The sequence below is a fragment of the Oryx dammah genome, unplaced genomic scaffold (genome assembly GCF_014754425.2).
Source record: "Oryx dammah isolate SB20612 unplaced genomic scaffold, SCBI_Odam_1.1 HiC_scaffold_10, whole genome shotgun sequence".
Taxonomy (NCBI): Eukaryota; Metazoa; Chordata; class Mammalia; order Artiodactyla; family Bovidae; genus Oryx; species Oryx dammah.
In genome coordinates this window covers 66,484,530-66,497,795 of record NW_024070194.1, presented here as the reverse complement: position 1 = coordinate 66,497,795, position 13,266 = coordinate 66,484,530, and positions in this window count along the sequence as shown.

Here is a 13,266-nt window from a genome sequence, read left to right as displayed (position 1 = left end):
AACAAACTGTGGAAAATTCTGAAAGAAATGGGAATACCAGACCACCTGACCTTTCTCCTGAGAAATCTGTATGGCAGGTGAAGAAGCAATAGTTAGAACCAGACACAGAACGACAGACTGGTTACAAATAGGGAAAGGAATACGTCAAGGCTGTAAATTGTCACCCTGCTTATTTAACTTATATGCAGAGCACATCATGAGAAATGCTGGGCTGGATTAAGCACAGCTGGAATCAAGATTGCTGGGAGAAATATCAATAACCTCAGATATGCAGATGATACCACCCTTATGGCAGAAAGCAAAGAAGAACTAAAGAACCTCTTGATGAAAGTGAAAAAGATGGCTTAAAACTCAACATTCAGAAAACTAAGATCATGGCATCTGGTCCCCTCACTTCATGGCAAATAGATGGGGAAACAGTGGAAACAGTGACAGACTTCATTCTTTGGGGCTCCAAAATCACTGCACATTGTGACTGCAGCCATGAAATTAAAATACGCTTGCTCTTTGGAAGAAAAGTTATGACCAACCTGGACAGCATATTAAAAAGCAGAGACATTACTTTGCCAACAAAAGTCCATCTAATCAAAGCTATGGTTTTTCCAGTGGTCAAGTATGGATGTGAGAGTGGGACTACAAAGAAAGCTGAGCACTGAAGAACTGATGCTTTTGAACTGTGGTGTTGGAGAAGACTCTTGAGAGTCCCTTGGACTGCAAGTCCCTTGGACTGGATCCAACCAGGACTGAAGGAAATCAGTCCTGCATTGGAAGGACTGATGCTGAAGCTGAAACTCCAGTACTTTGGCCACTTGATTCGAAGAACAGACTCATTGAAAAAGACCCTAATGCTCATGGGAAAGATTGAAGGCGGGAGAAGACGACAACAGAGGATGAGATGGTTGGATGGCATCACCAACTCGATGGACATGAGTTTGAGTAAACTTAGGGAGTTGGTGATGGACATGGAGGCCTAGTGTGCTGCAGTCCGTAGGTCACAAAGAGTTGGACACGACTGAGCGACCGAGCTGAACTGAACGTGGGAAACTGGTAAGAAATTTAATAAGACAACAAAGAAGTTCTTACATGTTACAGGCTGAAATCCTTTAATTCATTGGAAGACTTAATGTTGGCTTTTAAAATTCTTTTATTTATTTGTTTATTTGTGTATTTCTCGCTGCACTGGGTCTTTGTTGCTTTGCTCGAGGGGCTGGTCTCTAGGTGCAGTGTATGGGCTTCTCACTGTGGTGGCTTCTCTTGTTGAGCACAGGTCTAAAGCACACGGGCTTAGTAATTGTGGTGCACAGGCTTTGTTGCTCTGAGGCATGTGGAAACTTCCTGGACCAGGGATCGAACCCATGTCCCCTGCCTTGGCAGGTAGATTATTAACCACTGCACTGCCAGGGAAGTCCTCTAACATGGGCTTTTAATGTGAATCTAGACTGTTTACTCTTACTGATTTTCCTGTATAAAATATAAATCTCTCTTTGCACAACAGAATTAATATTTAGCAATATAATTATTTTGAGATTCTTTAATTGATCATTATTTAATTTTGTTAAAGTCTCAGAATGAATTAAGGTGACAAACTGTGTTTTCTGCCTCACTAATTCTCTTGACTATTAGATGTTCATATTTATTGTGGAGTTCTTAGGTGGATTGTCTCACCATATATTTATGAACTTTTAATCAAGGTAAGACTTAAACTGAATTTCTCCTACTAGTTACAAGTGGCATCCCCCTGCCAAAAAAAAAAAAAAATCTGTAAAATGTCAGGACTAATTTTGGAACAAGGCAGGCAGCCATGGGGTCAGCTACTCATTCATACGGTATGGATAGTTAATCATTGGGGAACCTGAGTATCAATAACCTTCAAAGTAAGCATGAAGAGAAATGGATTTTTTTGAGAATCTGGTGAAAGATATGGGCTCACTTGAGGAAAAACTTTACAATTTCAAGTGTTTGTAGACCGCAGATTAAGATCCCTGTGCTCAAGTCTTGTGGGATCAGATTAGAAGTCAAAGCTTCTGCAGTTGTAAGAATGGAACCATTTCACAGTGTGTGGCATGCTCAGAGAAGTAACATATACAACAGCTTCACTTTTAACTCAAGTTGTTTCCAACATGGGGTTTCTGTAATTAATTCATTTATAGGATATTCCCCTCACATTGTCAGCTCTCAAAGTAAACTGTGTGTTGGAAGTCCACCAGAGAAGCAGAACCAGTGAGATATGTACATGCATATATGTGTGTATATAAAATCACCCTACTACATGTTATGTGTCTCTGTACACATTGTACACCCTTGTGTGTGTGCATGTCAATAAGGGATTTATTACATGGGATTGATTTGTTCAGTAAAGGGGGTCTGGCTGCATAAGTCTGAAGCCTTAGGGCAAGCTGGGACTCCAGGCATGGGATGAAGCTCTTGTCCACGGGTAGAATTTAGTGTCTTTCTCTTGGGAAAGCCTCAGCCCTTATTTTAAAGCCCTCCCCCTCCCGTGCAGCTGATGAAGTCAGGCCCACCAGGATACTCTCCCTTAGAATAAACTGCTGCTGCTACTGCTACAGATGGGGACTTTTCATCACATCTGCAAAATTCCCTCACAGCAGGACCTAAGGCAGCGTGTGAATAACTGAGGATGGACCCTTCCCATGCTGATACATCAGGAGCCACTACAGCTGGAGAAGAAGGTCCCCTGGGATTACAGAAGTTGGTTCTGGTGATGGATTATAATCTGTTTCAAGAGTAACTTGAATCATTCCCCTTGTTTTAAAAAGAGTAAACTGATTATTCACCAGAATTGGTGTTGTCCCTGAAAATGGGTGCTTTAGGGACGACTGTACACTTATTTTTATTATGTTTCCTTCACTCCAAAATCTTTTCTTGAATCTTCTCGGAAGTGCCTTCTGATCCATTTATAAGCCACAGAAGAAAATCTGTTTTACAATCTATAGATTGTTTTATAATATATCTATCCTATTTTGTTCAATACCTTGTTTTCTGAAGAAACCAACACACACTTTCCTATCACTTTGCTTTCTTATTCGTCAAACTTGGTTCAGAATTCTTCCAAAATTCAGATGTCAGCTTTAAGAAGCCTTAGTCCATTTTATGTGCCACTAGGACATGAGTCTTCCTGAAGCACAGTTTAGTCATTCTAACACTTAAAGTCACTCAGAGGTTTTCATTTCTTAGAAGCTGAAGTGCTGACATCTGTGGTGGGCATTCAAATCTCAGAGCAGCTGACCCAGCCTGTCTCTACAGCCCAGCTCCATCCCCACCAGCACATACTGTGCTCCGGCTCACCTTGGCCTCTTGAGGGAGCTGACCTTGATCACTTGAGGGAGCCGAGGATATCTGTATCTTCCTCTCCTGTTCCTTTGGCTTTGTGTCATCACCCTCACCCTCGCTCACCCCCTGACCCCATCTTCTGGTTGTTAAAAGCCAGCCTGGCTCAAGTGGCACAGCCAGGATTTTCATAGCACTCAGCGTTACTGTTGCTTTTACGTTTGGACCTTAGTGGTGTAGGTTGTTGGAACTGTAATCTGTCTGCCAACTGTGACTTTAGGCGAGACTGGTGTCCTAGCTTTGTTCTCCCAGTGCTTGGTGTGGTGCCCTCTTGGGGTGGGGTGAATGAATGTGATTTGCATCAGGGATGGCCTTGTGATGTAGAAGAGACCCAAAATGAGTCTCCTGAGCGGCTTCCCTCGTGCTCAGTGGCTAAGACTTCACACTCCCAATGCAGTGGACCTAGGTTTGATCCCTGGTCAGGGAACTAGATTCAATATGCCACAACTAAAGATCCTGCATGCCACAATTATAAGAATCTTAATTTAATAAATTAATTAAATATTTGTCTTAAAGGAATCCCCCAAACACTTTCCAGCATGGGCAGCATCACCAAAACTAATGCATCACTCTCAACATCAACAATTTGACTAACACAGCACTCAGTTACATATGCTAATCTGTCCCTTCTAGTCACATTATGGAACCGCTGCTCAAAAAGGTTATTGAGGAGCTCTTGTCTTTCTTTAACTGAATCAAACCATCCACAGCTTGTGGCTATCTTATTGCACAACCTTTTGTGATGGAACATGTAGATACCTCTCAACTGAGAATAAACTCCAACTAATTACTGCTGCTTGCTTGTTTTAAAAATGTCCTATGAAACTCAGTCTGTTCTGCCTGCCTGCCTTTCATCTTTCAGACACACCTCCTTTCTCCTGCCCCTTCCCAGCACAACAAGCACAGTCTCCATCCCAGGCAGGCACAGACAGGACCACTGCTTCCCTTATATGTCCAAATCTGAATGGTTTGTTTTCATTTTGTGTTTAAGTGGAAAATGTGGCTCTTCTGTTGTTGTCGCAAATTAGCATGGCCTAGAGGAAGGAAAAGGCAACCCACTGCAGTGTTCTTGCCTGGAGAATCCCAGGGACGGGGGAGCCTGGTGGGCTGCCATCTATGGGGTCGCACAGAGTCGGACACGACTGAAGCAACTTAGCAGCAGCAGCAGCAGAGGCTTCTCAGGCTTCCCAGGTGGCGCTAGTGGTAAAGAACACTCCTGCCAATGTATGAGACATAAAAGATACAGGTTCGATCCCTGGGTTGGGAGGATCCCCTGGAGGAGGGCATGGCAACCCACTCCAGTATTCTTGCCTGGAGAATCCCATGGACAGAGGAGCCTGGTGGACTAGTCCATACGGTTGCAAAGAGCTGGACATAACTAGAGCGACTTAACACACACAGAGGCTTCTCACAGGGACCCAGAGCCAGGTAACCCGTGTTACAATTGGCTTTATCCTGGGCATGGTATTGCATCCCTCTGGGCCCCTGTTTCCTCATCTGTGAAACAGAGATGGCAATATTATCCGTGTTACAGGGCTGCTGCCAAAACTCAATGTAGGACAGCTCCTGGCATCATTGTAAATGCTCGGTAAATAGAAGCTCTTGCCTCCTATGTGTGATTTCAGTGAACTGTCTGCCTCTCTGATAAAACAGTTTTCTGCTTCCTGCTTCCTTCTGTATTAATGGAGAGGGTGCTAATGGCAGACCCCTCTGTGTTTATTTTCCCCATCCTACCTGCATACCTGGACTTGGCTCTGCCACAGCATTGTCTGTAGTGAAACCAACATTCACCCTAAGACTTGCTCCTCCTGCCTGAGATACAGTTTGTGCCTTTCCAGTACAGAGCCACTCCACTTCACCAGGGACAGGGAGGGAGCAGCCTGAAGATTGAAAATAAATCCAATATATCAGAGATGTTTCAAATACAATTCTATTAAAGCAATAAATTAGGGACTGAAAGGAAAAAATGCATCCATTAAGGAGACACAAGAAATGACCAACCTGGTAATGAAAAAATTATAGAATAGGGAATGTCAAATATTTGATGTAAATTACCTGATTTTAATTCTACAGCTAGATAAATTAAGCAATAATTCTTCCTATTTTACAGAATATGAATTTGCAGCTCAGATAACTTGCTCTAGGTAACAAACAGTAAATTAGAAAAGTCGGACTCAAACTCAGATTTGTCCAAGTCCAAAGCCTACACTCTTTACCCTAGATATTGTTCGACTTCAAAATCCATAGAAAAACAGCCTGAAATCTATGCGGGTTTATGTGGACTGTATTCAGTTAACCTGTGGCACTTTCAATTTTCCCTACAAGTAAAATATATATATAGCCATCTCAGAAAATTCTGGTGGAGACCTAGTTTCGTGAACTGGAGACCAAATACACGAACAAACTTGGAAGCACAGAAAATAAAACTTGGAATTTATTTTCTCTGATTTCCTCTTATCCTGATTCTTTAATTCCTTAGTTTAGGTTTTTGAAGCCCTGGATGGGTAGGAGGCAATAGTCTCTGGCCTTGAGGAGATTTACAATCCAGTGGTGAAATACACACACACAAATAGAATGTCTAAGATAGGTGAATACACATATGTGTTGACAGACAAACAATAAAGAGGCGTCTTGATTTATAGCTGGTTTTGTAACATGCTAAAACATTTTTAATTTTATAGGAATTTTATGTTAAAAGTTGCTTTAATATAATTTATCGAATTTATGAGAACAAGACTATACAATTAAAAAAGTCCATTTTGTGCCATTAGGCAAATACCTATCCTCCAGATGATTGGTGCTAAACTTGGTTTGTTGTGTATCTGTTTTATTTAATGCCAAACAGCTTCATCTATACCAGGGTGACAATTGAGAGGTAAGAGAAGGGGGTTTGTTGAGGGGATTGTACTTGCTGTGTCAGACTTCCCTGACTCAGACATGAGTGATTATTGTTGACATTGGGAGAATCAAGGCACAAGAGAGCATTTTGTGTATGACAAAACTCTGAAACACAGTAATCTTAAGGTAGACCAGTGTGTAAAGCCATGGAAAGGCTTGGCTCTTGCTTTTACGCCCTGCATTTCTTTCTTTTTTTTTTTTTTTGCAATTCACAGGGTGTCTCTCTGTGAAGAAGTTCAGCCAATGATTTCTTTGAGCAGGTGAAGGCATGTCTTCCTTTTGATAACAAAATTTCTTGAAAAGGAATAAGCCAGTCCCTAATCTCATTGAATTCTTTCCAGTCACATCATTGCAAAACATTGGGCTAATAGGCATGGTTCTTTCTTTACTTCCCTCCCCAGGCCCTGGTCCCAAATGAGAATGGGGAACAGAAAAAAAAAGTACAGATATTATGTGCATATGTGTTTGTACATACACAAGTTACAGGCGTCAGTTTGAAGCTGATTTGCTTTGATAAGTGAGGCAACACTTGAACTTGGTATAAGGAAGAGGGCCAGTAACACAAGAGAAGAATCATCAAACACGTAAGACCACAGCTTGAGGGATGTCTGGAGACAGCCCAACCTCTGTGGAAACCCCTCTGTGGAGTCATCAAGTGTGATAAATGGCACCAGAGCTCAGCCAGAACACTGGAGTGTTTTTCTCCAAACTGTCATCCCAGACTCACAATAGTTGTTAGATGAATGATAGGTCTTCTCTTTTTCTTTCTTACACTCTTCACTTCTCCCCCTCTTTTCCTTGTGAGAAGTCATCTTGTTCAGCACAGTTTATATGCAGGGCCCTGTGTTTAGGTCTGAGAAACAGGACAGGATCAGATCCAGAATTACACTCGTTCTTTTAGGAAGAATTGACAGCTAATTATTTCATGTCTATGAATTGCTTGGAGAAATACCAAGTAACATTATCGCTGTGAGGGCTGTTTTTTTGAGCCTGGTAAAAGGCCTTGATCCCTGGGTCTGATGGAAGCCCACACTTCCACAGCCAGAATTTATATCTGTTTCTCTCACACATGTGAGAAGCAGAGCCTCCTTTTTGCATGTTAGTGATGTTGGGGGCACTGCAGTTTTTAGTTATTTTTTAAAAAGTGGTTGCTCAAAGAAAGAAGATATTGGATAGAGAGACAGGAAAGAAGAAGGGATGGAGAAACATATCCTCAGATACTCCTGACAGGCATCTGACATACACTGGGAGGGGTTTAGAGTTCGAGAAATAAATGGAGTAGGAAGAGAGACAGTATTTTAACCAGACAATTTATAATCCAGGGGAGAAGGGTCCCAGGCACCTCTGACAATGAGTTAGTAGGTGTGAGACATGGAAGGTATAAGCATGTCAGCTGTCTGCTTCTCATCACCATGTGCTGTCAGAAGTTGTCTGCTTTGAAATAAAGATGAGAATCCCTGGGATGAGCCTTAAAAAAGGAGAGAGAAAGACCATGGGATATCGTATGCTCACTTCTGATTTTGGATGCAAAGCAAAGTTGTGCAAAATTTGAACAATGGGAAATAATGCAGTCAGTTAAGGTTTGTTTGCAAGCAACAAAAACTCATTCTGGTTAACCACGGAAAGGGGATGTAGTGGAAGGGCAATTATCAGCAAGGCTGAGTAAACAGGCTATGGAGAGGACAGAGACCTCAGCAATTTCACACACCTGGTGGGCAGTGTCACCAGGACTCAGCCACAAAAGTTCTGGCTTCTGAGCTGGTTACTCTACTCGACACTAAGAATCCAGGAGAGAGAGTCTGGTTGGCCCAGCTTAGGTAAAAAGGGCACTTGCTGCTAGTTTGAACTACATGAACTCTAACTTTGTAGAAATTCAAAAGAGGAGGGGAATGGAAGGCACAGTGGTCCAGGAAGGCCTCCAGGAAGAGGAGAGGTTGAATATAATGAACAGTCCTGATGTCTAAATAGTAGTTTGACATGTTCGCTGGAGTGGGCAGGGCACTCTGACAGACAGTCCCAACCAGACCACATGCCCTGCGAGGGGGAAGTTCTCCAAAGGGAAACTGAGGAGCCAGCAAAGCGAGTGAATGCTGGATGTTGAAAACAACAGATGTCTCTTACAGTGGGTGAGCCAGAGAGAGAAGAAGAAGAGGATGCAGGATGGAGAGGTTCTGCAGAGATGCTTAAAACCCTTGTTAGACATTCAGTATGTTTCCCAGAGGGCTCTGTCATGCGAGAAGCCTCAATTCCTGCTCATCTCTTCCATGTTAATTTCTCTTCTCTGTTATGTTTATTTTCATATCTGGATGTCTACTTAGGTGTTACGATTCTACCTCATTTAACTCTAGCCAACCGAAGTGTATGGAGCAGCTGTTATACATAAGACATCATGCTATGTGTGAATAAATAAGATGTTACCCCTGACTTTAGAAGGTTAAAATTCCATAGACAAGCTTATGATCTAGACAAATTCATGCTCGTTATTCCATGACAACAATTTCTTATATTCATTTATTTTTTGTTAATAGCATATTTCTAGACTATAAGCTTTGAGACCTTGGAATCGTTTATAGCACACCCTTTACTTTAATCTCCTTAACATATATCTCTTACCAGTTCATCCATTTAGCAGTCCTCCGAGTCCTTCCTTCCCAATCTTTATACCTATTCCTACGTGGCTGTTTCAGTGTCATAGCTTGGCAAAGTCCTCATTATCTTACACCTATTTTTCTGTAATAACCAACTAGCTGAGCTTGCTGACTTGGTTTCTACATCCCTCCTGTCTTTCCTGTCTGTACACAGGTTCTACAAGCTTTACAGTAATTTTACTCTGACCTCTGTTCCTTTACTTCTAAGTCACATCAACAGTTCCAGCCCGTTAGTCTTCTCAGGTCAGTTCAGTTCAGTTGCTCAGTCGTGTCCAACACTTTGCGACCCAATGGACTGCAGCACACCAGGCTTCCTGTCCATCACCAACTCCTGGAGCTTGCTCAGACTCATGTTCATTGAGTCGCTGATGCCATCCAATCGTCTCATCCTCTGTTGTTCCCTTCTTCTCCTGCCTTCAATCTTTCCCATCATCAGGATCTTTTCCAAGGAGTCAGTTCTTGGCATCAGGTGGTCAAAGTATTGGAGCTTCAGTTTCAGCATCAGTTCTTCCAAGGAATATTCAGCACTGATTTCCTTTAGGATTGACTGGTTCATCTCCTGGAAGTCCAAGGGACTGTCAAGAGTCTTTTCCAACACCACAGGTCAAAAGCATCAATTCTTCAGCTTTCTTTATGGTCCAACTCTCACATCCAAACATGACTACTGGAAAAACCATAGCTTTGACTAGATGGACCTTTGTTGGCAAAGTAATGTCTATGTTTTTAATATACTGTCTATGTTTGTTATAACTTTTCTTCCATCTTTTAATTTCATGGCTGCAGTCACCATCTGCAGTGATTTTGGAGCCCAAGAAAATAAAGTCTGTCATTGTTTCTACTGTTTTCCCATCACTTTGCCATGGATTGATGGGACAGGATGCCATGATCTTGGTTTTTTGAATGTTGAGTTTCAAACCGGCCTTTTCATTCTCTTCTTTCACTTTCATCAGGAAGTTCTTCAGTTCCTCTTTGCTTTCTGCCATAAGGGTGGTGTCATCTGCATATCTAAGGTTATTGATATTTCTCCTGGCAGTCTGGATTCCAGCTGTGCTTCATCCATCCCGGCATTTCTCATGACGTACTCTAATTAGAAGTTAAATAAGCAGGGTGACAATAAACAGCCTTGATGTACTCCTTTCCCAATTTCGAACCAGACTGTTGTTCCATGTCTGGTTCTAACTGTTGCTTCTTGACCTGTATACAGATTTCTCAGGAGACAGGTCAGGTGGTCTGGTATTCCCATCTCTTGAAGAATTTTCCACAGTTTGTTGTGATCCACACAATCAAAGGCTTTGGCATAGTCAATAAAGCAGAAGTAAATGTCTTTTGGAATTCTCTTGCTTTTTCAATGATCCAGTAGATGTTGGCAATTTGATCTCTGGTTCCTGTGAGTCAGTCTTCTCACCGTCCTTCAAATACACCAGGTTCTCTTCCTTTCATGTCGCACACTTCTCTTCCTTCTCCTCACCTGGAAAAGTTCTCTTCAGTCTCGTCCATTCATTGAAGCCAGTAGCTATCACCATGGTTACATTCCCATCACCTGGGGAGGGTTATGTTTCTTCCTTTCTTTTTAAAGTTACCAATGGAGAGGAACCAGCTAGATCATGACACTGAAATATATGGAATGGCCGTATTTTAAAAACTCCCTGGGTAACTCTGATTTCCTGCTACAGTTTAGTGTGTTAGTCACTCAGTTGTGTCCGACTTTTTGCAGCCCCATGAACTATAGCCTGCCAGGCTCTTCTGTCCTTGGGATTTCCCAGGCAAGAATACTGGAGTGGGTAGCCATTCCCTTCTCTGGGGGATCTTCTCCATCCAGGGACTGAACCTAGGTCTCCTGCATCACAGGCAGATTCTTTACCGTCTGAGCCACCAGGGAAGCCCACTAAAATCTAGACTGGTTATTTAAACTTCCGGCCTCATGCAAGTGTGCATAAACGGTCCTGCTCGCAGGGCCCTCTTCGAGGGCAGGGGAAAAAAGGCTCAAACAATTAGTAAGCTTTTGCAGAAAATGAAATATAAAATAGATGGAGATGAATCCAGGAATGTTTCAAATGACTGTAAGTGAGCAGTAAAGTGCAAAGAGACTTTCCATGGGTTGAACTGCATCCTCCCCGAATCTCTTATGTTAAGGCCCTAATCCCCAGGACCTCAGAATGGAGCTAAACTTGGAGGTAGTGCCTCTAAAGAGGTCATCAAGTTAAAATGAGGCACTTGTGTTACCCTAAACCAATCCTTATAAGAAGAAAAGATTTGGCACAAAGAGGAAAGACCGTGGAAGGACACAGCAAGAGCATCTGTGAGCCAAGGAAAGAGGCTGCTGCTGCGAAGTCTCTTCAGTCGTGTCCGACTCTGTGCGGCCCCATAGACGGCAGCCCACCATGCTCCTCCGTCCCTGGGATTCTCCAGGCAAGAACGCTGGAGTGGGTTGCCATTTCCTTCTCTAATGCATGAAAGTGAAAAGTGAAACTGAAGTCTCTCAGTCGTGTCTGACTCTTAGAGACCCCATGAACTGCAGCCTACCAGGCTTCCCCATCCATGGGATTTTCCAGGCAAGAGTACTGCAGTGGGGTGCCATCGCCTTCTCTGAAAGAGGCCTCAGGAGAAACCAAATTGCCAATACCTTGGTCTTGGATTTCCAGCCTCCAGCACTGTCAGAAAGTTTGTTTCCATTGTTTAAGTCATGCAGCCTGCGCTACTTTCATTATGACAGGCCTAGCAACCTCACATATGAACTAAAGGTGTGGGCAAATGAAAATTCTGAGTTTGGATAATATCACCTAAATTATACTTAGGAGTTCTGAGCTGTCAAATACTGCTGTTAACAGAGTCAGAGACCACCATGGGGGATAGCTTGATGCACTCACTGCTAATTGCTGGGGTATCATCACAGAAGGTTTTAGAAACACTCAAAAGCGCATTTGCACACAAAGACAGAAACACCTATACCTGGGCCCCCTCCTGGAGGGGACATCTCTGGCAGTCCAGTGGGTAAGACGATGCCTTCCAATGCAGGTCGTGTGGGTTCAATTCTTGGTTGGAGAGTTTAGATTCCACATGCCTCTCGGCCAAAAACCCAAAACATAAAACAGAAACGATGCTGTGAAAAATTCAATAAAGACTTTAAAAATGGTCCACATAAAAAAATCTTTAAAAAACAAACAACAGGCAAACTCCTGGGGAAATTTTTAAAAAATCATCAAGTCTGAGTCGCATTCCCCAGGTGTGTGTGTGCTTGTGCTCAGTCGAATCTGACTCTATGTGACCCCATGGGCTGCAGCCCGCCAGGCTCCTCTGTCCATGGGATTTCCCAGGCAAGAATACTGGAGCGGTTGCCGTTCCCTCTTCCAGGGGATCTTCCCGAGCCAGGGATGGAACCCTAGTCTCTTGCATCTCCTGCACTGGCAGGTGAAATCTTTTCCACTGAGTCATCCGGGAAGCCCCTCGTTCCCCAGGATTCTGATTTAACTGGTACAAGGTAAGGCCTGGGGACAAAGAGGGGTTAAAACCTACTCAAGGGTATTCTAGTATGCTACCTGGTGGCAAACCATTGAATACAATTTTTATTATCAAACAAAAGTACTGATAGTAATTTATCAGGAGAGAGTATCTTTGGGGATTTATATTGTAAAATTTGTATAATGAAGAATGTCTTTATATTTTAGCAGTTTTACAGCAAATGCAAGGATAGTCTTTATATGGCCATTTCTTATATTGACCTTTGACCAAAAAATCAAAGACATATCAAAATAGAATTTTGAAGGGCTTTCTATGGGAGGCTTAAGTAGGTAAGTTTCTGATGACAGAACTTGACAGAGGGATTGGAGTTTGTATTTCCTAGAAATGTGAATGGACACATCTGTCTTTGCAAATCTACTTCAAATATCAACCATTAGAGGAAAGTTCAAGGTAAGGACTAGTAAAGAACGTGTGATAAAAATACTCTGTTTAGCTGAGTGAAGAGACATGGTTAAGCTTTATGTGCCAGATGATATTATTCATTTGCAAAATCCTACCTGTCAACTTACGTTCTGTTTTACATCAATTACAATTGAGATTTGATTTATCAAAAGAACATTCTTGGGACTTCCCTGGTTGTCCAGTGGTTAAGACTCCATGCTTCCCAGGGGAGGGTGGGGGCAGGTAATTGGATCTCTGGTCAGGGAAGGTGCACCTGAAAAGAAAAGAGAGAACAGTCTTGACCACTCCGATTTTCAAAATGTTTTGATATGGATTTTACAAAAATACAAGTAGCATAGGATTTACTATGAGATTAGTTTAGTCCTTAGATAATTGTTGGGTTTGAAATTGAAGGCTAATGATGTATCAGTCCATGCTAGGCATAATTATTTAGTAATTTTCAAGCACTTGC